This window comes from Rhinoderma darwinii, chromosome 4 (assembly GCF_050947455.1).
Source record: "Rhinoderma darwinii isolate aRhiDar2 chromosome 4, aRhiDar2.hap1, whole genome shotgun sequence".
NCBI classification, from domain to species: domain Eukaryota; kingdom Metazoa; phylum Chordata; class Amphibia; order Anura; family Rhinodermatidae; genus Rhinoderma; species Rhinoderma darwinii.
The window spans coordinates 53,995,851-54,017,512 of NC_134690.1; positions in this window are offsets into that span (position 1 = coordinate 53,995,851).

Here is a 21,662-nt window from a genome sequence, read left to right on the forward strand (position 1 = left end):
ACACATGGACAGAACTTACCTGGAGCCTGGCTGGAGGTGAAGGACTGGACGTCTGGACCGAAGACATCGCCTGAAGAGGACTGGAGTGGGAGCAGCTCTTCTGACACAGTGAGTAAAATGTCTCAAAGTGCTGTTTAAGTATGGCCCTGTTCACACAGAGTATTTTGCAGGCAGAAAAAAAATCTGCCTCAAAATTCCTTAAAGAATTTTGAGGCAGATTTTGACCTGCCCACACTATCTTGCCGCGTTTTTTTGTTGCGTTTTTTGCCCGCGGCGATTGAGGACAGCAGACAAAAAACGCAGCGAAAAATGCATTTTCTGCCTCCCATTGATTTCAATGGGAGGTAAAAGGCGGAACCACGGCAAGAAAGGACGTGCTGCTTTTTCTTTTTTCCGCGACTGGCTCCCATTGATTTCAGATTAAATCAATGGGAGGCGGTTTTGGAAGTTTTTTGGTGCTGATTCTGACGCAGTGTCCGAGTCAATATCAAGGCCCAAAAACTCTGTGAACTGGGCCTTTTTGTTAGGGCTTATTCAGACGAACGTGTAATACGTCCGTGCAACGCGCGTGATTTTCACGCGACTTGCACGGACCTATGTTACTCTATGGGGCCGTGCAGACTGTCAGTGATTTTCACACAGCGTGTGTCCGCTGCGTAAAACTCACGACATGTCCGATATTTGTGCATTGTTCGCGCATCACGCACCCATTAAGGTCAATGGGTGCGTGAAAATCACGCCCAGCATTGTGGAAAATCCGCAGCGTATTACAGTCGCAGCAGAGTGGATGAGATGTAAACAAATGTCATTCACACGCTGCAAAAAAAATTTGACCTGCAGTGTGGCTTTTTAAGCTGCAGCATGTCAATGTATTCTGTGGAATCGCTGCTCCTCTGTTGCGGAAATGCTGCGGTTCTGCCACAAAAATCACACATGAGAAAAAAAAAGTTACTTTTTTAAATTAATAAAAATTTTTATGGGATGACGCTGTAGACCATGTGACTGCTGCAGCAGTCACATGGGATGAAACGTCATGACAGGAGGCCCAGCTGCGCTAAGAATAGAGGATCGCGTCGCCAGGACTACGGCCGGGGTAAGTCTAAACTTTTTTATAAATGTAAAAAAGTGCCTTTTTTTTTTTTCTCATGTGTGATTTTTGCGCCAGAACCGCAGCATTTCCGCAACAGACGAGCGGCGATTCCACAGAATACATTGACATGCTGCGGCTTAAAAAGCCAAAAGCCACACTGCAGGTCCATTTTTTTGCAGCATGTGGATGAGATTTGTTTAAATCTCATCCACTCTGCTGCGACTGTAATACGCTGCGGATTTTCCACAATGAAATCTGTTGCATAAAATCCGCAGTGTTCATGCCTAGTGTGTTCCTACACTAAGGCCGGATTTACACAAGCATGTGCTTTTTGCGCGCGCAAAAAACGTGGCGTTTTGCGCATGCAAAAGGTCCATAACAGCTCTGTGTGTCAGCAACGTATGATGCGTGGCTGCGTGATTTTCGCGCAGCTGCCATCATTATGACACTCTGTTTGTAGCACGTGGAGCTTTTCTGTTTTCATTCATAGTTTATACTGCTGCGGAAGTGCTTCCGTGTGCTGGCCGTGATTTTCACGCACCCATTGACTTCAATGGGTGCGTGATGCGCGAACAATGCACAAATATAGGATATGTCGTGAGTTTTACGCAGCGGACACACGGACACACGCTGCGTGAAAATCACTGACAGTCTGCACGGCCCCATAGAGTAACATAAGTCTGTGCAAGGCGTGTGAAAATCACGCACGTTGCACGGATGTATTACACGTTCGTCTGAATAAGCCCTAACAATAAGGCCCAGTTCACAGAGTTTTTGGGCCTTGATATTGACTCGGACACTGCGTCAGAATCAGCACCAAAAAACTTCCAAAACCGCCTCCCATTGATTTAATCTGAAATCAATGGGAGCCAGTCGCGGAAAAAAGAAAAATCAGCACGTCCTTTCTTGCCGCGGTTCTGCCTCTGACCTCCCATCGAAATTAATGGGAGGCAGAAAATGCATTTTTCGCTGCGTTTTTTGTCTGCTGTCCTCAATCGCCGCGGGCAAAAAACGCGGCAAGATAGTGTGGGCAGGTCAAAATCTGCCTCAAAATTCGGTGCGCGGTTCCAGGCGGTCGCGGGTGCGCATGCGCGGGAGTTTGCAGGTGCGCGCGATCGGTCGCACGGGCGGCGGTGTTTGACGGCCCCCATGACGACCCCCATGCAACCCAGGGCTGCCATCAGGGGTGGTATTAGGGGTACTGATGTGAGAGGTCCGGCCAAACCTAATTGAAAGGGGGGCCCGCAGCTCACGACATTCTTTTGGTGAAAAAAACGGGCCCCATTGCAGGGGCCTGTTTTTTTTCTACCAAAGGCAAGTCGCGGAAGTTTGTCAGGTCCCCCTTTCAATTAGGTATGGCCGGGCCTCTCACATCAGTACCCCTAATACCCCCCCTGATGGCGGCCCTGGGTACCATGATATAGTGCTGGACGGAGTACCGTTAACAGGCGGTGCCACGGTAGGGGGGCCCAGAAAATTTAGCTGTAGGGGGCCCTGAAATTCCTGATGGCGGCCCTGCATATATACAGCCCCAGAACAATGCTCAGTACATATATACAGCACCAGAACAAAGCTCAGTACATATATATCAGAACAACCAAGCTCAAAACATACATATATGTACTGAGCTTTGTTCTGGTGCTGTATATATGTACTGAGCTTGCTCCTGGCGCCGTATCTTTGCATTAGCCGGGAGAGTTGTCGTGGCTTACTGTGCACGCCGCACTGTCCTCCACCCTTCTCATGTGCACAGCCTAACTAAATGGGCTGAATACGCTTAGGATATTGAATGTGCGCATATAGGCCTATACGTAATGAATGAGTTTAATATAATGTGTGGGTAGGTCTGTATGCTTATGTAATAATATAAATAGTGTGGCAATCCACACTAAAACATTCTGGACAGGGAATTTCTTTATTTAGAGTCCACTTTAATGTAGGGGGTATTTGGAATACATAATTGTTTTATTATATTAATAGAATCATTTTTAATGGCGCGATACACCGCAAAACACCGTGAATCCCCCCCATGTATTAAGGCTACAAGAACTGGACTCTTATACGATGATCTAAGTTTGGCTCCGTAGAACCACAAGAAGTCATGGTGTTGCAGCTGCACTATACACGCTAAAATGATGACCTGTTACGGATGTAGCCATCTTTAACTTGATTCTGATAACTTGCTGCACGTTGATGGTGATATCACACAACAAAAGCCATTGAAAAGTCATTGAAAAAGTCAAGATAAAGGATCTTTCCACTGTGTATTTAATGTGATAAAAGTGAAGATAAAGATGGCTACTGTAATGACCGGGGGGTAGGGAAACGGACAAGTGAGCCCTAATCTACCCGCCACTCTGTCCCTGCCTACTTGCAACGACCCGCCCTAGGCGACGGGGTACAACTGGGCGGCGGTCCCTGCACTCAGTAAGTGCACGACAAACACGACAAACATACAAGGGAATACAAGCAAGGGAAAGGGGCAGTTGCCCACGGCAACACCGTGAGCAACCAGATTGGTGAACGAGCCGAGTAAAGCCAGGAGTGTGCGAGGTACCAAACGAAGAGCAGAAGAGTAGTCAGTAAGCCAGGGTCAGTATGGAGCAGGAACAAAATAGAAGGAGCTGTAGCTGGGCCAGGAAACCACACGAAAAAGAACAACAAGCAAGGAGGAACAGGAAATGCAGGTATAAATAGACAGAGGGCGGGAGCTAGCTGAGTCTGGCCAGGCTGCGATAGGCTCTCCCACTCCTAAGCCTGCCAGCCTGAGTGGTGGAAGCTGGAGTCAGTCTCAGGGATGTAGATTCAGGTGCTGACTGATTAATTAAGGGAGTTAACCCCGAAGCTGTGCCTGGCAGATCCTTTACAGTACCCCCCCTTTTATGAGGGGCCACCGGAGCCTTTCTAAGTGGACCTGGCTTACTGGGGAAACGCAGGTGGAACCTCCTGACCAATACCCCAGCGTGAACATCCCGGGCGGGTACCCAAGTCCTCTCCTCGGGCCCGTAACCTCTCCAATGGACCAGGTACTGGAGGGAGCCTTGGACCATCTTGCTGTCCACAATCCTGGCCACCTCGAATTCCACCCCCTCAGGGGTGAGGACGGGAACAGGAGGTCTCCTCGAGGGAGCCAAGGACGGGAAGCAGCGTTTAAGGAGGGAGGCATGAAACACGTCGTGTATACGAAAAGACGGGGGTAACTCCAGCCGGAAGGAGACAGGATTGAGGACCTCAATGACCTTATACGGCCCAATAAACCGGGGAGCAAACTTCTTGGACGGAACCTTGAGACGCAAGTTCCTAGACGACAACCACACCAGATCCCCGACCATAAACAGGGGGTTAGCAGAACGTTTTCTATCAGCCTGAGTTTTTTGTACGCTCTGGGACGCCTCTAGGTTCTTCTGAACCTGGGCCCAGACTGTGCACAGTTCCCGATGAACGACCTCTACCTCGGGATTGTTGGAACTACCAGGTGAAACGGAGGAGAACCGTGGATTAAACCCAAAATTACAGAAAAAGGGAGAGACCCCTGACGAGTTACTGACCCGGTTATTAAGGGAAAATTCGGCAAGGGGAATGAATGAGACCCAATCATATTGACAGTCAGAGACAAAACACCTTAAGTATTGTTCTAGAGATTGATTAGTCCTCTCCGTTTGACCATTGGTTTCAGGATGGAAGGCAGAGGAGAAGGACAGATCAATCCCCAACTTCATACAGACGGCTCTCCAAAACAATGAAACAAATTGTACCCCTCTGTCCGAAACAATATTGACAGGGACCCCATGGAGACGCAGGATGTGTTTGACAAACAAGGTAGCCAACGTCTTGGCGTTGGGTAGTTTCTTGAGGGGCACAAAGTGGCACATCTTACTGAAGCGGTCTACCACCACCCACACCACCGACTTGCCTGGGGATGGAGGCAAATCGGTGATAAAATCCATGGAGATATGTGTCCAAGGTCTCTGGGGAATGGGCAACGAACGCAGTAAGCCCGCTGGTCGGGACCTGGGAGTCTTGGACCTAGCACAAACCTCACAAGCGGCGACGTAGGCCTTAACGTCTTTAGGCAACCCAGGCCACCAATAATTTCTGGTAATGAGGTGTTTGGTACCCAGGATGCCTGGATGACCAGATAGTGCGGAGTCATGATTTTCCCTAAGTACCCTTAGCCGGAATTGCAGGGGAACAAACAGCTTGTTCTCAGGAAGGTTCCCGGGAGCTGAACCTTGATCAGCAGCAATTTCAGAGACTAAATCAGAATCGATCGAGGAAATGATTATACCTGGAGGCAAAATACAAGCAGGATCTTCCTCCGAAGGAGGGCTGGCCATGAAGCTACGCGACAGTGCATCAGCCTTAATATTTTTAGACCCAGCCCTATAGGTAACCAAAAAATTGAATCTGGTAAAAAATAACGCCCATCGAGCTTGTCTCGGGTTTAGCCTCCGGGCAGATTCTAGGAAAACCAGATTCTTGTGGTCGGTAAGGACCGTTACCTGGTGTCTAGCCCCCTCCAGGAAGTGGCGCCACTCTTCAAATGCCAATTTAATGGCTAAGAGTTTGCGGTTGCCAATATCATAGTTACTCTCAGTTGGCGAAAACTTCCTGGAGAAGTAGGCACAGGGGCGGAGATGGGTGAGGGACCTGGTACCCTGGGACAAGACAGCCCCCACTCCCACCTCAGATGCGTCAACTTCCACGATAAATGGCTCCATTTGGTTGGGCTGAACCAGCACCGGGGCCGAGATAAAGCACTTCTTAAGGACCTCAAAAGCCTGGACAGCCTCAGGAGGCCAGTGGAGGAGATCAGCACCTTTGCGAGTGAGGTCCGTAAGAGGCTTAGCGATGACCGAGAAGTTAGCAATAAATCTCCTGTAATAATTAGCGAACCCCAAAAAACACTGTAACGCCTTCAGGGAGGCAGGTTGGACCCATTCCGCCACAGCCTGAACCTTGGCGGGGTCCATGCGGAATTCATGAGGAGTGAGGATTTGACCCAAAAATGGTATCTCCTGTACCCCAAACACACATTTTTCGGTTTTGGCAAACAGTTTGTTTTCCCGAAGGACCTGGAGCACCTTCCTGACATGCTCAATGTGGGAGGACCAGTCCTTGGAAAACACCAGTATGTCATCAAGGTACACTACAAGAAATATCCCCAGGTAATTTCTCAAAATCTCATTTATGAAATTCTGGAAGACCGCAGGGGCATTACACAACCCAAAGGGCATGACGAGGTATTCGAAATGGCCTTCGGGCGTGTTAAACGCAGTCTTCCACTCATCCCCCTCTTTGATGCGAATAAGGTTATATGCCCCCCGTAGATCCAATTTAGAGAACCATTGGGCCCCCTGAACCTGATTAAAGAGATCAGGAATCAAAGGAAGGGGATACTGGTTCCTTACCGTGACCTTATTCAGGCTACGGTAGTCAATGCATGGCCTAAGACCACCATCCTTCTTCCCCACGAAGAAGAAGCCAGCACCTACCGGAGAAGAAGAGGGACGAATGTAACCCTTGGCCAGGGATTCCTGGATATACTCACTCATGGCTTCACGTTCGGGACAAGAAAGATTAAATATCCTACCCTTAGGAAGCTTAGCTCCTGGTACCAATTCGATAGCGCAATCATATTCTCTATGAGGAGGTAACACTTCGGAGGCCTCCCTAGAGAAAACATCAGCGAAGTCCTGAACAAACGTATTCGCCTCCTCAGGGGGAGAAATAGAATTAACAGAAAAACATGACGTACAACATTCATTACCCCATTTGGTTAGCTCCCCAGTATTCCAGTCAAACGTGGGATTATGCAACTGCAACCAGGGAAGGCCTAGAACCAAATCGTACGATAATCCCTGCATCAACAGTACAGAGCATTGCTCCAAATGCATGGAGCCAACAAGGAGTTCAAAAACAGGGGTATGCTGTGTAAAATAACCATTAGCAAGAGGAGTGGAGTCGATACCCACTACCGGGACAAGTTTAGGCAAATCAATCAGAGGCATAGCAAGAGACATAGCAAATTCCACAGACATAATATTAGTAGAGGACCCTGAATCCACGAAGGCACTGCCGGTAGCAGACCTACCACCAAAAGAGACCTGAAAGGGAAGCAAGATCTTAGTACGTTTCCTATTTACTGGAAATACCTGTGCGCCCAAGTGACCTCCCCGATGATCACTTAGGCGCGGAAGTTCTCTGGCTGCATTCTTACGCTTAGGACAGTTGTTCACTTGATGCTTGTCATCCCCACAGTAGAAGCAGAGACCATTCTTCCTGCGGAATTCTCTACGTTGTTGGGGGGACACGGAGGCCCCGAGTTGCATAGGTATCTCTGAGTCTTTCGGGGAGGAACGAAGCAACGGAACTTCGGGAGGCATCATGGGGGAGTCGGAGGAGAAAACACATAAACGTTCATGTTGTCGTTCCCTGAGACGTCGGTCAAGTCGTACCGCTAAAGCCATAGCCTGGTCTAGGGAGTCAGAAGAGGGATAGCTAACTAGCAGGTCTTTCAGGGCATTCGACAGACCCAACCTAAACTGGCACCTTAAGGCAGGGTCATTCCACCGAGAAGCTACGCACCACTTCCTAAAGTCAGAGCAATACTCCTCAACAGGTCTCTTACCCTGACGTAAGGTCACCAGCTGACTCTCGGCAAAGGCAGTCCTGTCAGTCTCGTCATAAATAAGTCCGAGAGCAGAAAAGAAACAATCAACGGAGGAAAGTTCAGGGGCGTCAGGAGCCAAGGAGAAGGCCCACTCTTGGGGCCCTTCCTGGAGCCGGGACATAATTATACCCACCCGCTGGCTCTCAGAACCTGAGGAATGAGGCTTTAAACGAAAGTAAATCCTACAATTCTCCCGAAAGGAGAGAAAAGCCCTCCGGTCCCCTGAGAACCGGTCGGGCAACTTGAGGTGGGGTTCAAGAGGTGCGGTGAGGGGAACTACCAAGGTAGCATCAGGCTGGTTGACCCTCTGAGCCAGGGCCTGGACCTGTAGGGAGAGACCCTGCATTTGCTGAGCCAGGGTCTCACGGGGGTCCATAGTGGTGTCAGGGACCAGGGTAGACTAGGTATGGGCTTGTTATTATGTAATGACCGGGGGGTAGGGAAACGGACAAGTGAGCCCTAATCTACCCGCCACTCTGTCCCTGCCTACTTGCAACGACCTGCCCTAGGCGACGCGGTACAACTGGGCGGCGGTCCCTGCACTCAGTAAGTGCACGACAAACACGACAAACATACAAGGGAATACAAGCAAGGGAAAGGGGCAGTTGCCCACGGCAACACCGTGAGCAACCAGAGTGGTGAACGAGCCGAGTCAAGCCAGGAGTGTGCGAGGTACCAAACGAAGAGCAGAAGAGTAGTCAGTAAGCCAGGGTCAGTATGGAGCAGGAACAAAATAGAAGGAGCTGTAGCTGGGCCAGAAAACCACACGAAAAAGAATAACAAGCAAGGAGGAACAGGAAATGCAGGTATAAATAGACAGAGGGCGGGAGCTAGCTGAGTCTGGCCAGGCTGCGATAGGCTCTCCCACTCCTAAGCCTGCCAGCCTGAGTGGTGGAAGCTGGAGTCAGTCTCAGGGATGTAGATTCAGGTGCTGACTGATTAATTAAGGGAGTTAACCCCGAAGCTGTGCCTGGCAGATCCTTTACAGCTACATCTGCATGTTACTGTGAAACCAGACAGAATTTAATCTGACTAGGGGCAAAATCTTCATGGAGTTTGTATGTTCTACCAGTGTTCATATACATTTCCTTTGGGGCACTCTGGTTAAATTCTGGCCTTCTATAAAATTGACTACAGTATGTGTATGCTTGAGAACAGGTTTGGATGTATCCTTGAGACCAGGCTTTACCACAATAATGAGCCCCTAAAAACAAGGCTCCAAAGGTCCAGGAGAAGACACCCTATATTTGGAGCTCATGTACTACCCACTAGGGTCTATTTTCTATGAATTAACTTACAAATAACCTATTACACTTTATTGATGGGCATAGGTTCTGCATAGATGGAGGTGTGCCCAAGAAACCGCAGACCAACGCTGATTGGAATTTGGGATCACCCCCGGACGAAGGCATCAGTCGAAACGCGCGTCGGATCTGGTGTCTGCCCTGTGCAGGATTATTAACATGGGTATGTACTTCACTCTTTAGCTTTATGTCCTCTTCAGCCCTGTGGTTACTCGGATCTGTGACGAAGCCAACGCTCTGACCGACATTTTACATATGCTGTAACGTCCGTGGTCGCTAACCACGAACTCCTTCCATCCAGTCGACGCCCTTCCCTCCAGAGATGTCTGGACATACGGCCGTACTGTTCCACAGTGACCACCAGGGTGCGCTCGCGAGCTCAGTCCAGACAAGAAGCCAGAGCGCACACATGTGGGAAATTGAGCTGATTGCTCCCAGAGCACCCTGGACTATAAGAAGGTCTCAGCCCCTTCCTCCCACGCCTGAGCGTTGTTGTCGTATCCTACGTTTGTCTTGCAAATGGTCCCCTAGTGTTTCCTGCTCCCAGTGTTCCCTGTTCCTGTAACCTGTATCCTGATCTAGTGCCATGCTGAGCTGTTGCCGTGCTGTGCTGTATACCACGCCTGTCCTGCTACTCCACTCCTGACGTCTACCTGCTGGCTAATTCCAGCCAAGCCTGCCTTGCTACTGTCCGAGCTGCCACAGGTACCCTATATGAACTATAGACTCTGACCTGCACCCTGTTGGCCAGCTGCCATACCGCCAAGCCTGTACGGCCCAGTGGGTCCACAAACCCAATGTGACAGTACGCTCAGGCCATGGACCCCGCTGGTCGATACAAGACCATATCGACGTCACAAGAGATGTGGGCGGACATGCTAGACCTCCGGTCTCGACAGGACCAACTCCTCCAGCTGCCATTCCTCCTACTACACATCCTGGCAGTACTGTTCCTCAGACTACACCTCCTGGCAGTGTTGATCCTCGTTTTTCTTTGCCGCTTCCTGACCGCTATGATGGAGACGCAAGTACCTGCCGTGGATTTTTGAACCAGTACCAGATCCACTTCAGCCTGTATTCAAGGGCATCGACTATATAGGAAAATCAGCGAAAAATAACATTTGCATAATAATTTGGAACACGGGGTAAGAAGGGCATAAACGCCAAGGTGTGGACTCCTGAGGTAGAGTCTGCATTCAATAGCCTGAAGACTGCCTTCACATCAGCTTCTATCCTCCATCAGCCCGACATTTCTCTAAAGTTCTCGCTGGAGGTGGACGCATCCTCTGTTGGCGCTGGTGCACTCCTGTTCCAGAGAGGTTCCAAGGGCAAGTCTATGGTATGTGGATATTTCTCTAAGCTCTTCTCTTCTGCAGAACGCAACTACTCGATTGGGGATGCAGGAGTTAGTGGCCATCAATTTGGCCTTGGAGCAGTGGAGACATCTACTAGAGGGCGCAGCTCATCCCATCCTGATTTTTCTGGACCACAAGAACCTCACCTATCTCCAGACGGCCCAACGGCTGAATCCTCCTCAGGCCAGGTGGTCGCTGTCCTTTACCAGGTTCCAGTTTGGGCTCAATTATCGCCCGGCGAGAATGCCAGAGGGTCGATGCCTTGTCCAGGTCTTTCGAGACAGAGAACACCATGAAGATGCCACAGAAAATTATTGATCCATCTTGCATTGTCTCTGTCAATCCCTTCAAGTTGGGGACATTCCTCCAGGGAGGACTTTTGTGCACCTGGCTGACCGAGGGAGAATCCTCCGCTGGGGGCAATCCTTTAGACTGGCAGGTCACACGGGGACCCGTAAGACCGAGATCTGATTGCCCGTCATTTCTGGTGGCCCACGCTGCCCAAGGACATTTTGGACTTTGTTTCGTCCTGCTCAGTGTGTGCAGCTAACAAGGTCGCTCACTCCAGACCTGCGGGCCTGCTCTAGCCATTGCCTGTGCCCGATGCTCCCTGGCAGCATATAGCTATGGACTTTATGCCACTTCATCTCCAAGCAGCATGATGACTGGGTGCAGTTGCTTCTGTGGGCTAAATTCTCATACAAAAATCACACCAGCGAGTTCACACAGAAGACACCATTCTTCATTGTCTACAGCCAACACCCACGAATTCCTCTCCCAGTGCCTGATACGTCCGAGGTACCAGCTGCTGAAACGGCTTTTAGGGACTTTCTGCAGATCTGGCAGCAAACTCGATCCTCCATCCTGCTGGCGGTCGACCGCATGAAATGGAAGGTGGACACAAGGACAAGAGAACCTCCTCAGTTTCTTCCTGACACAAAGGTCTGGATGTCCCCCAGCAATATTTGACTGAGGGTGCCTTTGTACAAATTTGCTCCCAGGTTCCTCGGAGCCTTCGTGATCCTACAGCAGATCAACCCTGTCGCCTACAAGCTTCGGCTGCCTCCTACCCTCAAGATCCCCAACTCCTTCCATGTCTCCCTCCTGAAACTGGTGGTTATGAACCGCTTTACCAAGACTCCTAGCCCTGCGGTTGCCTCCAGAGGTCCTTCAGACACCTTCGTGGTTAAGGAGATCCTGTACATTAAAAAAGTAAGAGGAAGATTGGAAGGGGTTTGGTCCAGAAGAGAGGTCATGGGAAGCAGAAGAGAATCTCAACGCTCCTACCCTCATTAAGAGGTTTCTCTCTTGTTCTGGTCCCAAGAGGAGGGGGTTTAAGAGGGGGGATACTGTAACGTTGACGTCGCTGACCACAAACTCGTTCCATCCAGTCGACGCCCTTCTCTCCAGAGATGTCTGCACATACGGCCATCCTGTTCCACAGTGACCACCAGGGTGCGCTCGCGAGTTCAGTCCAGGCAAGAAGCCAGAGCGCACGCATGTGGGACATTGAGCTGATTGCTCCCAGAGCACCCTGGGTTATAAGAAGGTCTCAGTCCCTTCCTCCCACGCCTGAGCGTTGTTGTCGTATCCTACGTTTGTCTTGCAAATGGTCCCCTAGTGTTTCCTGCTCCCAGTGTTCCCTGTTCCTGTATCCTGTAACCTGTATCCTGATCTAGTGCCGTGCTGAGCTGTTGCCGTGCTGTGCTGTATACCACGCCTATCCTGCTACTCCACGCCTGATGTCTACCTGCTGCCTTGTCCCAGCCAAGCCAGCCTTGCTACTCTCCGAGCTGCCACAGGTACCCTATATGAACTATAGACTCTGACCTGCGCCCTGTTGGCCAAGGCGGTACGGCCCAGTGGGTCCACGAACCCTACGTGACATATGTATCTGCTCCTTGATATGCTTTTCTACTTATATGTCACGATCATTACGATCATTACTTATATGTCACGATCATTTGATAAATTGCTATTTCAGGTAGAAACCATTTATATATACATTATTCAGTCAGGTGTGTTTGTTGGCCTTGTCCTCATCCCTGCATCCACATGTCTGTATATTATACTTTATGTATATACATACTTTGATTCTACTGTATTTCTCCTGCATAGGCGGACGCCATGTTTTACATTGTTTGACTCATTTTTAAGTGTTTTGTATCTATCCCCCAATAAAGTGATTATTTTTGACAATAGTTCATGGTTGTTTGTGCTATAATTGACCTTTTTGTTTGTAGGTTTTATTCAGATGTTTTTGGTCAATGCACCAAGTTACGCTTGGTTTACATATTTGGATGCCTCTGTAAATATTAGATGTATGAGAATTATTCTCTTTTCTTTGATATACGTTGTAATACTGTATTTAGAGGCAGTCCTCTCGTTCCCTGTATGTACAGATAGGCTGTGATTGGGAACTTAAATGGTGAGCCCTACTGGCGATAGGGAATTATATTAGAGCCTTCTATGTTTACCACTGCAGAATATGCAGATTATGGTCTAATGCATTTACATATGTGCTATATGGGTGTACAGTTCTTCATAGAGCTCCATTATAATTGATACATTAATACCATGCAACAAGGTGATTATCTCTATTACAATTGACGGGACACATGAAAAAAAAAAACATCATAAAGTAACCTCCTGAGAATACTTAAATAGTCTGAGAAAGGCTGATGAAATCATCTCAGCTAACATTACGGTGTTATTGAGCTTGTTCTGTAGGCGCCATGTGCCAGAAATCAAATGTCTTGATTAAATCTATCTTTAGACCTGAGCAAATAATCAGGAGTTTCTTCCTTGGAAGCTAGAGAAGTTACCATGCAGTATCTGCAGATGTCTATCAGGTAACTGGATTGGTAAAACAGTTTTATGCACAACAAAAAAACAAAAAACTATAATACATAAATACAGAAATTACTATTTCAGCTCATTTTCTTTTGATGAGATGTTGTCCAGCCCCTTCACTTTACTAACATACCCTGTATAATATTGTTTAAATGCTGATCTGTAACTGAAAAAATAACTTCTGAGGACAACGGAGAGAAATCTCATCAGTCAGTAGTGATCTGGGGAGTTGTCAAACCCCGAAAAGTTGCCATATCCTTGTACTCTCATGGATTGAACAAAGACTTTGAAGGGTTGGTATATATTAAATGGATTTATAATTAAGTCCATTTAAATTACCCAAAACTTTTTTTCACGTTTCAATGTCGCAGCGAAGATGCTACTATCCTATCAGGGGATAGTGGAAATATTATATTATTTGATAAAGTAAAAAAATTTAAAATTGATGAGCAAACAAAATAGAAGCAGCAACAGTTGAAATTGGTTTTGACCTCTAGCAGAGAAACAGTTAAAGGAGTTGTCCAAAGATTAAATATCATTTTTTGGGGGGCTTCTGTGTAATACGTGTAATATATGGTTTTGGGAAGGACATAATGTGTGGCACTGATAATGGGGCACAGTGTGTGGTACTAATATATTCATAGGTGTAGTGTATGGTACTATTATGTTCAAGAGGCACACTGTACTATTATATTCAGGGGGCCCAGTGTGTGTCACTTTTATAGTCATGGCTCAGTGTATGGCACTATTACGTTCAGCGTGCACAATGTTTGGCATTATATTTAGGGGGAAAAGTATGTAACACTATTATTATCAGGGGGCACAGTGCGTGGTGCTATTGTATTCAGGGGTGTAGAGTATGGCACTATTATATTCAGGGGCAGAGTGTGTGGCACTTTGATATTCAGTGGAACAGAGTATTGCACTATTATAATCAGGGGCGCTGTGTATGGCACTATTATATCCAGGGGTGCAGTGTATGGAACTATTATATTCAGGGGGCACAGTGTGTTGCACTAATATATTCATGGGAAAAGTGTATGGCATTATTATAATCAGAGGTGCAGTGTGTAGCACAATTATATCCAGGGTGCACAGTGTGCGGTGCTATTATATTTAGGGTGCGCAGTGTGTAGCATTATTATATACAGGCACACAGTGTATTGCACTATTATATTCAGGGTACAGTGTGTGACATTGCATTCAGGGGGAAAGTGTGGTGCTCGTATATATTAAGTGGCATAGTGTGGGGGGCTATTATATTTAGAAGGCACAGTGTGTGTGGTGATATTATATTCAGGGTTACAGTGTGTGGTGCTATTCTATTCAGGGGTGCAGCTTGTGGTACTATGAGAATTTTGTCTTGGTATAGAGCATAAGGATACGCTGAAAAATGAGGCGCCAAAGACATCGGCGGTAAATTCTGCAGAAATTAATCATGGTTAGGAAAAGTCGTCATGGCAGTCTTGGCCAGATGAAGAAGAAAAGGAAAGAAAATGTCTGCAATCAGAGAAGACGTCGCTTGTGAGTAACTAGATTTATAAAGGGGCTGTCACTTCTCCTGACGTGTGTGTGTGTTAGTAAATTCTTGTATTAGCCATAAAATGAAAATGTTGAAGCATCTTTAATTCATCTCCATTATTCCTCCTGTAAATGTCTGAATAAATTGCAAGTATTTACTAAAACAAACAAGTCAGGAGAGCAGACAGATACTCTTTAAGGGCATGTTCACATGACGCTCAAAAAAATGACGTGTAAACGTGTCAAATACGCTAGAGTTTTTGTAAATGCTTTGTAAAAGACGAACATTTTTTATGTGTTTTCGGCGTGTTTTGTGACGCGTTTTGTGCGCACTCTATGTGCGCTTTTTTTGCGCGTAACTAGGACTCCCATTGTTCTTTTATGCGAGCCAAGAAATTGACCTGTTTCTTTTTTTTCCGCAATGCGTTTTTTGAATACACTCACGTAAAAAGACGCATTGTATGTACTAACAGCACGCTTTCTCATTGATTTGAATGGGAAGCTTAATAAAGCGTTTTTTTACGTCAGATGCGCACCGTGTGGGCCTAATTGTTATGTATTCTGCGTCTGATCAGTGCTGTGTTCTGCATCGTGATAATACTCTGCAGAGCGCCTGTGTGAAACTGGTATCTGACAACTATGGGGTCACTGTATGGTGGTACTGTTGTCCCTGACAATTAAAGCGAGCGTATGCCGGTCCCTTACCCTGTCATAAGGTGTTTCTAGGTTCCACTTTCATTTTACTTATTGTGTTGATGGTGTGTTACATATTTAAGGGAATGGAGAGGGGCATGTTGAAGTAAACCAAAATACCTTGATACTTTTTTGTGGTATGGGAGGCGATATACCGTGTTTCCCCGAAAGTAAGACAGTGTCTTACTTTCTTTTTATCCCCAAAAGCCCCACTATGTCTTACTTTCGGGGTATGTCTTATATTGTAAAAAAATTGTCGAATTTTTTTATTTTTTTTTTCACAAACTTTATTTAACTGTTTTACATTTTTTTTTTTAGTCCCACCAGGGGACTTCACTATGCGATGTGCCGATCGCATATATAATGCTTTGGTATACTTAGTATACCGAAGCATTATTGCCTGTCAGTGTAAAACTGACAGGCAACCTATTAGGTCATGCCTCCGGCATCGCCTAACAGGCAGATGCTGAAGGCAGACCTGGGGGTCTTTGTTAGACCCCCGGCTGTCATGGAAACCCGACGGCGACCCGCGATTTGTTTGCGGGGGCGCCGATCGGGTGACAGAGGGAGCTCCCCCCTCTGTCAAACACATTAAATGCCGCTGTCACTATTGACAGCGGCATTTAATGGGTTAAACTGCCGGAATCGGCGCGCACTTCGATTCCGGCAGTTGCAGCAGGAGCAAGTGCAGGGGACGGCGCGGTGACGTATGGAGAGGGGGGCGGCGCGGAAGTGGGCAGGAGGCGGCAATACCCCCGTGTTTCCCCGAAAGTAAGACATATGTCTTACTTTCGGGGTACGGCTTATATTAGCCGACCCCCCTGAAACCCCCGATACGTCTTACAATCGGGGGTGTCTTACTATCGGGGAAACACGGTAGTATGTAGGCTGGTGGGGTTTGTGTGCCAGGGATGCTTTTTTGTCTATGTCCGGCCCTGCCCATTAACCTTACTGACATACATTAATCTTATAGTATATCCTATAGCTCACATCATGTCCTTACCAGATGTACAGTGGCATTGATTGAATTAGGTGGAATGCCATCAGCCAGAATGTTAAGAGATTGTGGCATAGTTGAATTGCTCTGTCTACCGCTCCAAGGAAAGCAGCCAATTGACACTTATCCATTGCGTTGACTGCAAAAGGGATTCCAAGTGTAGAAGCGCAGTCTTGTACTCATATTCAGGGTTTTGAATAAATGATTACGAAGTAACTATACGTTTTCTGCCTTGGAGGGGAACATTACTTTGGCATCAGAAGATATTCAGTTCAACACAATGAATTATCTTCCTTCAGAGATCTCTATAATCAGGTATTAAGTGGGAATCATGATTTGTTCTGGTGGTTTATACAAAAGAGATATACTGCACCTCCTATGATTACCTGGGTGCTGTAATAATTTGTTGTGCCATAACCTCCAAGGGATCTGTACATGTGAAATAAACGTAGATTAATACATAGTGTATGAATATACACATTCAGATGAGCAAATACAGTAGATGACAAATTTACAAAAAAAATGGGCGAATAGCGGAGACAAAGGGCCCTAACTGTAATAGCTAGCAATCTAAAGGGAAGTGAAATAGCCAGAAGGTGGAATGTTAAAACAGTACAGAAATAGTGTATAAGATGGTATTGGAGAGCGGACTATAGTAGGTTGAGGGCTTGGATGTGACCCCACCATGTCGATACCGCCTGCCACCTTTGTGATTTGACAGCTCCTGAATATCATAAGCGTCCACCGGCGCTCCGCATACCTTGTCCTGGTGTCCCATGCCCAAGGGCCCACTTTGTTGCCGCTGTGCTGCCTTTTTCTCTCCAGCGGTCTGCGCCCTTCTGCTGCTGTCATGTACAGGCTTCCTCTGATTAGCTTTACGTTCACCGCCATGACTGCTCTCCTGCTGGGTCCTCTTCAGTGCGTGCCCGCGCCAAATCCTCTGTTTCTCTAGCCAATGGTGGGTCTTTTCTTACTATTTTAGGACCATTCCCCCATCACAGGTTATTGTGAATTATAGTACTCTGTCAGTTATAGTCTATATCTTCTCTTGGTTATAATTTGGTTGATCCATTGACCTTGTCTATTGTCTGCCCTGACCTTTGCCCATTTCCTGTTATAGATTAAACTCTGCTCTGACCTCTGCCCATCTTCCGTTATTGTATGAACTCTGCCTGCCCTGACCTCTGTCCGTCTCCCGTTATCGTCTGAACTCTGCCTCCCCTGACTTTTGGCCCATAATACTACGTCTTCTGCTTACTGTCCTAGTCCCACATCCTGGTGACATTTCTTTTGTTTGGTCAGTTGTTGCTAATGAAGACTAATCTTGGGGTGGCGACCTGGGAATTTTCCCGCACCCAAGTCCAGATCCCTGTACAGAGGTTAAATGGTGAAGACTCTGCTTCTGAGTTTAGCCCAAAGCCCAATCCGTGACATCTCAGTGGGTCCACAACCACTACTCCAAGTATGTGACACTCCTCCCTAGTTGCCGTCATCGACAGCCTGAAGAACTTCCTAACAAGCACAGCCAGACAAATCTTGTGAATTTTGGACCCCATCACGTTGGTGTCACAGGTCCGCCTCAAGAAAATTGTTTTTGTACCTTTTAGAGATTGCAGCTGTCCGCACTGCACCTTCATGGCCCATGTCTCTGCTCCCGCCTCTGGCTTGCTTAAGAAGAATAAGTAAAGGCATGGAAGTCACTTCAGACTACTGCAATCCAACGCAGCAGCCAGGTTGATCTCTCTGTCTAGCGGTTCACACTGAGTTTTTTGCAGGAGGAAAATTCTGCCTCAAAATTCCGTTTGGGATTTTGAGGCAGATTTTGACCTGCCTGCACGCCGTTTGCCGTGATTTTCACTGCGTTTTTCGCTCAAGCCCATTGAGTGCTACGGGCAAAAAACGCCGCAAAATTACGCTTTCTCTGCCTCTCATTGATGTCAATGGGAAGGTCAGAGGCGTAAACGCCCGAAGATAGGGCATGACACTTCTTTTTACCTTTACACTCCCATCTGCAGGACTTCTCCTGTGCTGCATTCTGTGAAAATCACTGCCCAGGACATTAGACTTGCTCTTAAAGGGAACCTGTCATCACAATTTGCCCCTCAAAACAATGTGCACAAATACCTTTGTCCGCCATATTAGCATCTTCTTTGCTGATATAACGCACTTTACAGCTTTATGTAAATGAGTTTAGAATTGGTCCTGATCTTGGGATCTAGCCCTGCCCAACTCCTCCTCCTTCCTCATGATTGACGGTGCCAGGCTATGGCAATGTCACTCTTACCCACTCAGATAGCTTGGGCTTGCACTGCGCTTTTTCTAGGCGGCACATGCGCAGTAAGCTTCCTGCTGCAGCAACATCAGCACCACACTGGGAAGAGCCAGCACGAGATGTTAAAGGTGGCACTTCGTAAGCTCTGACCACTCTGGCTAATTCCAAGAGTTATTTGTCTCCACTAAAGCAATTAACCCTTTTGTTGCCAGATATTACTGCTTTCATTACACTGAACCGTGAACATATTTGTTCTGCACTACACAGAGTAAAAACGAACTAAAAGCAATGAAAACAGCAGAACGGCAATGAAGACAAATGGCAAAGACGTCAAAATTTACATTTGCTGACTACATCACCGCATTGTAATAGTTATTTAATCATTTCATTCCCATTTACAATTCCAGTTATGCTGAACTTGATGAAGTTGTTGAGGCCTCAGACATTCATTGTTATTTTTCGTGATGGATAATTCTACAATAAATATGTACACACTACTTGTTAGCAAACATTACTATATTTCAGTTCCATCTGTACAAAGCCGCAGTAAAAAAAAAAATCCTGTTTGCTATTCAAACTTGCTGTCAAATGTCAACTTGGTGATCTCTCTTTTGTGAGATTCATCACCCATAGTTATGTTTGTCTCGATAAATATTTGTAAATGATAGGGAGCTGACATTTGGAAGGAAAGTAAATGGCAAATATTACAGCGGCTTGTTTCCTCAGCAAGAAGTTGTAATTTTAGGGTTTTTTTATATTACGAGTGACCTACCCATAGTAGTTGCACGGTGGCAGGCAATGATTCAGTCTAGCATAGAAGAGCGGACTGTGAATGGTAGACAATATCACAGACAGGTCAAAATCCTGATATAATGGTTTATATCATCTCTCGTGATTAGTTATAACATCTAAATAGTGTGCTCTGTTCACATCACGTCAGGGATATCCGTCGAAAGTATATATCGAGAGTATTTACCAAAGTCTAGCTCAGAAGGAAGACGAATACAGATACGTTCAGCATATGCGCCGGGGGCTTTAGTGGTTCATATGCTAAACATAGTGTTAAAACGTGATGTGAGAACAGCAGGGGCATAGCTAAAGGCTTATGGGCCCTGGTGCAAAAGGTCAGCTTGCCCCTTACAACGCACAACTTCTTCTCTTCATGTCCGTCGTCCACAGTGACCTATCAATACAGCACTAGCAGCCAGGGGTCTTGCTATGGTCTTAAAAGATCAGGGGAAAAAGCCCCAAAACATACTTTTATAGCACGGCAGGCTAAGACACAGCGGCGCACCTCTATGTATGGTACTAAGTACTGCTCTAAATAATGCAGTCACCAAATAACAGTCAGATTCCAGTCCTACACAGAGAGAAGTGACTACAGTACAGTTACATTCAGGGACTCCCAGGCAATGTCTAATCATATTGTAGTCGTTCAATGTATCTTTTCTCTATATTAAAGAGGCTCTGTCACCACATTATAAATGCCCTATCTCCTACATAATGTGATTGGCGCTGTAATGTAGATAACAGCAGTGTTTTTTATTTAGAAAAACAATAAATTTTGACCAAATTATGACCTATTTTAGATTTATGCTAATGACTTTCTTAATAGACAACTGGGCGAGTTTCTACTTTTTGACCAAGTGGGCGTTGTGAAGAGAAGTGTATGACGCTGACCAATCAGTGACCAATCAGCGTCATACACTTCTCTCCATTCATGTACTCAGCACCTGGTGATCTTGCGACATCACAATGTGCTGTCACTTACTCACACATTAACTTTACTGAAGTGTCTTGAGAGTGAATAGACATCACCTCCAGCCAGGACGCGATGTCTATTCACAATCCCGACACTTCGGTAACGTTTGTGTGTGACTTAGGGCTTATTTACACGAACGTGATATACGTCCGTGCAACGCGCGTGATTTTCATGCGTGTCGTACGGACCTATGTTAGTCTATAGGGCCGTGCAGACAGTCCGTGATTTTTGCGCAACGTGAGTCCATTGCGTAAAACTCACGACACGTCCTATATTTCTGCGTTGTTCGCGCATCACGCACCCATTGAAGTCAATAGGTGCGTGAAAATCACGCGTGCCACACAGAAGCACTTCCGTGGGACAAGCGTGATTCGCGCAACAGCTGTCAAACTATGAATGTAAACAGAAAAGCACCACGTACTTTTCTGTTTACAAACATCCAAACGGAGTGTCATAATGATGCCGGCTTCACGAAAAGCATGCAGCCGCGCATCATACGGGGCTGACACACGGAGCTGTTAAGTGCCTTTTGCGCACGCAAAACGCTGTGTTTTTTGCATGTGCAAAACACACACGCTCGTGTAAATCCGGCCTAACTCACACAGCACACCATGATCTCGCGAGATCACGCTGTAAATTACAGCACAACTTGATCTCGATGTGCTGTGCTGTAAGTCCCACACAAACGTTACTAAAGTGTCGGGAGTGTATATAGACATTGCATCCTGGCTGGAGGCGATGTCTATTCACTCTCAAGACACTTTAGTAAAGTTAATGTGTGAATAAGTAACAGCAGATCGTGATCTCGCAAGATCATAATGTGCTGATTACATGAATGGAGAGAAGTATATAACGCTGATTGGTCAGCGTCATACACTTCTCTTTACAACGCCCACTTGGTCAAAAAGTAAAAACACGCCCAGTTGCCTATTAAGAAAGTCATTAGCATAAATCTATAATAGGATATAACTTGATCAAAATTGATACTTTTTCTAAATAAAAACCCACTGCTATTATCTACATTACAGCGCCGATCACATTATGTAGGAGATAGGACACTTATAATGTGGTGACAGAGCCTCTTTAAGTTCGAGACCGCTATGACTTCTACCAGCCACGTCTTGTCTCTGCTGAGTTTTCTG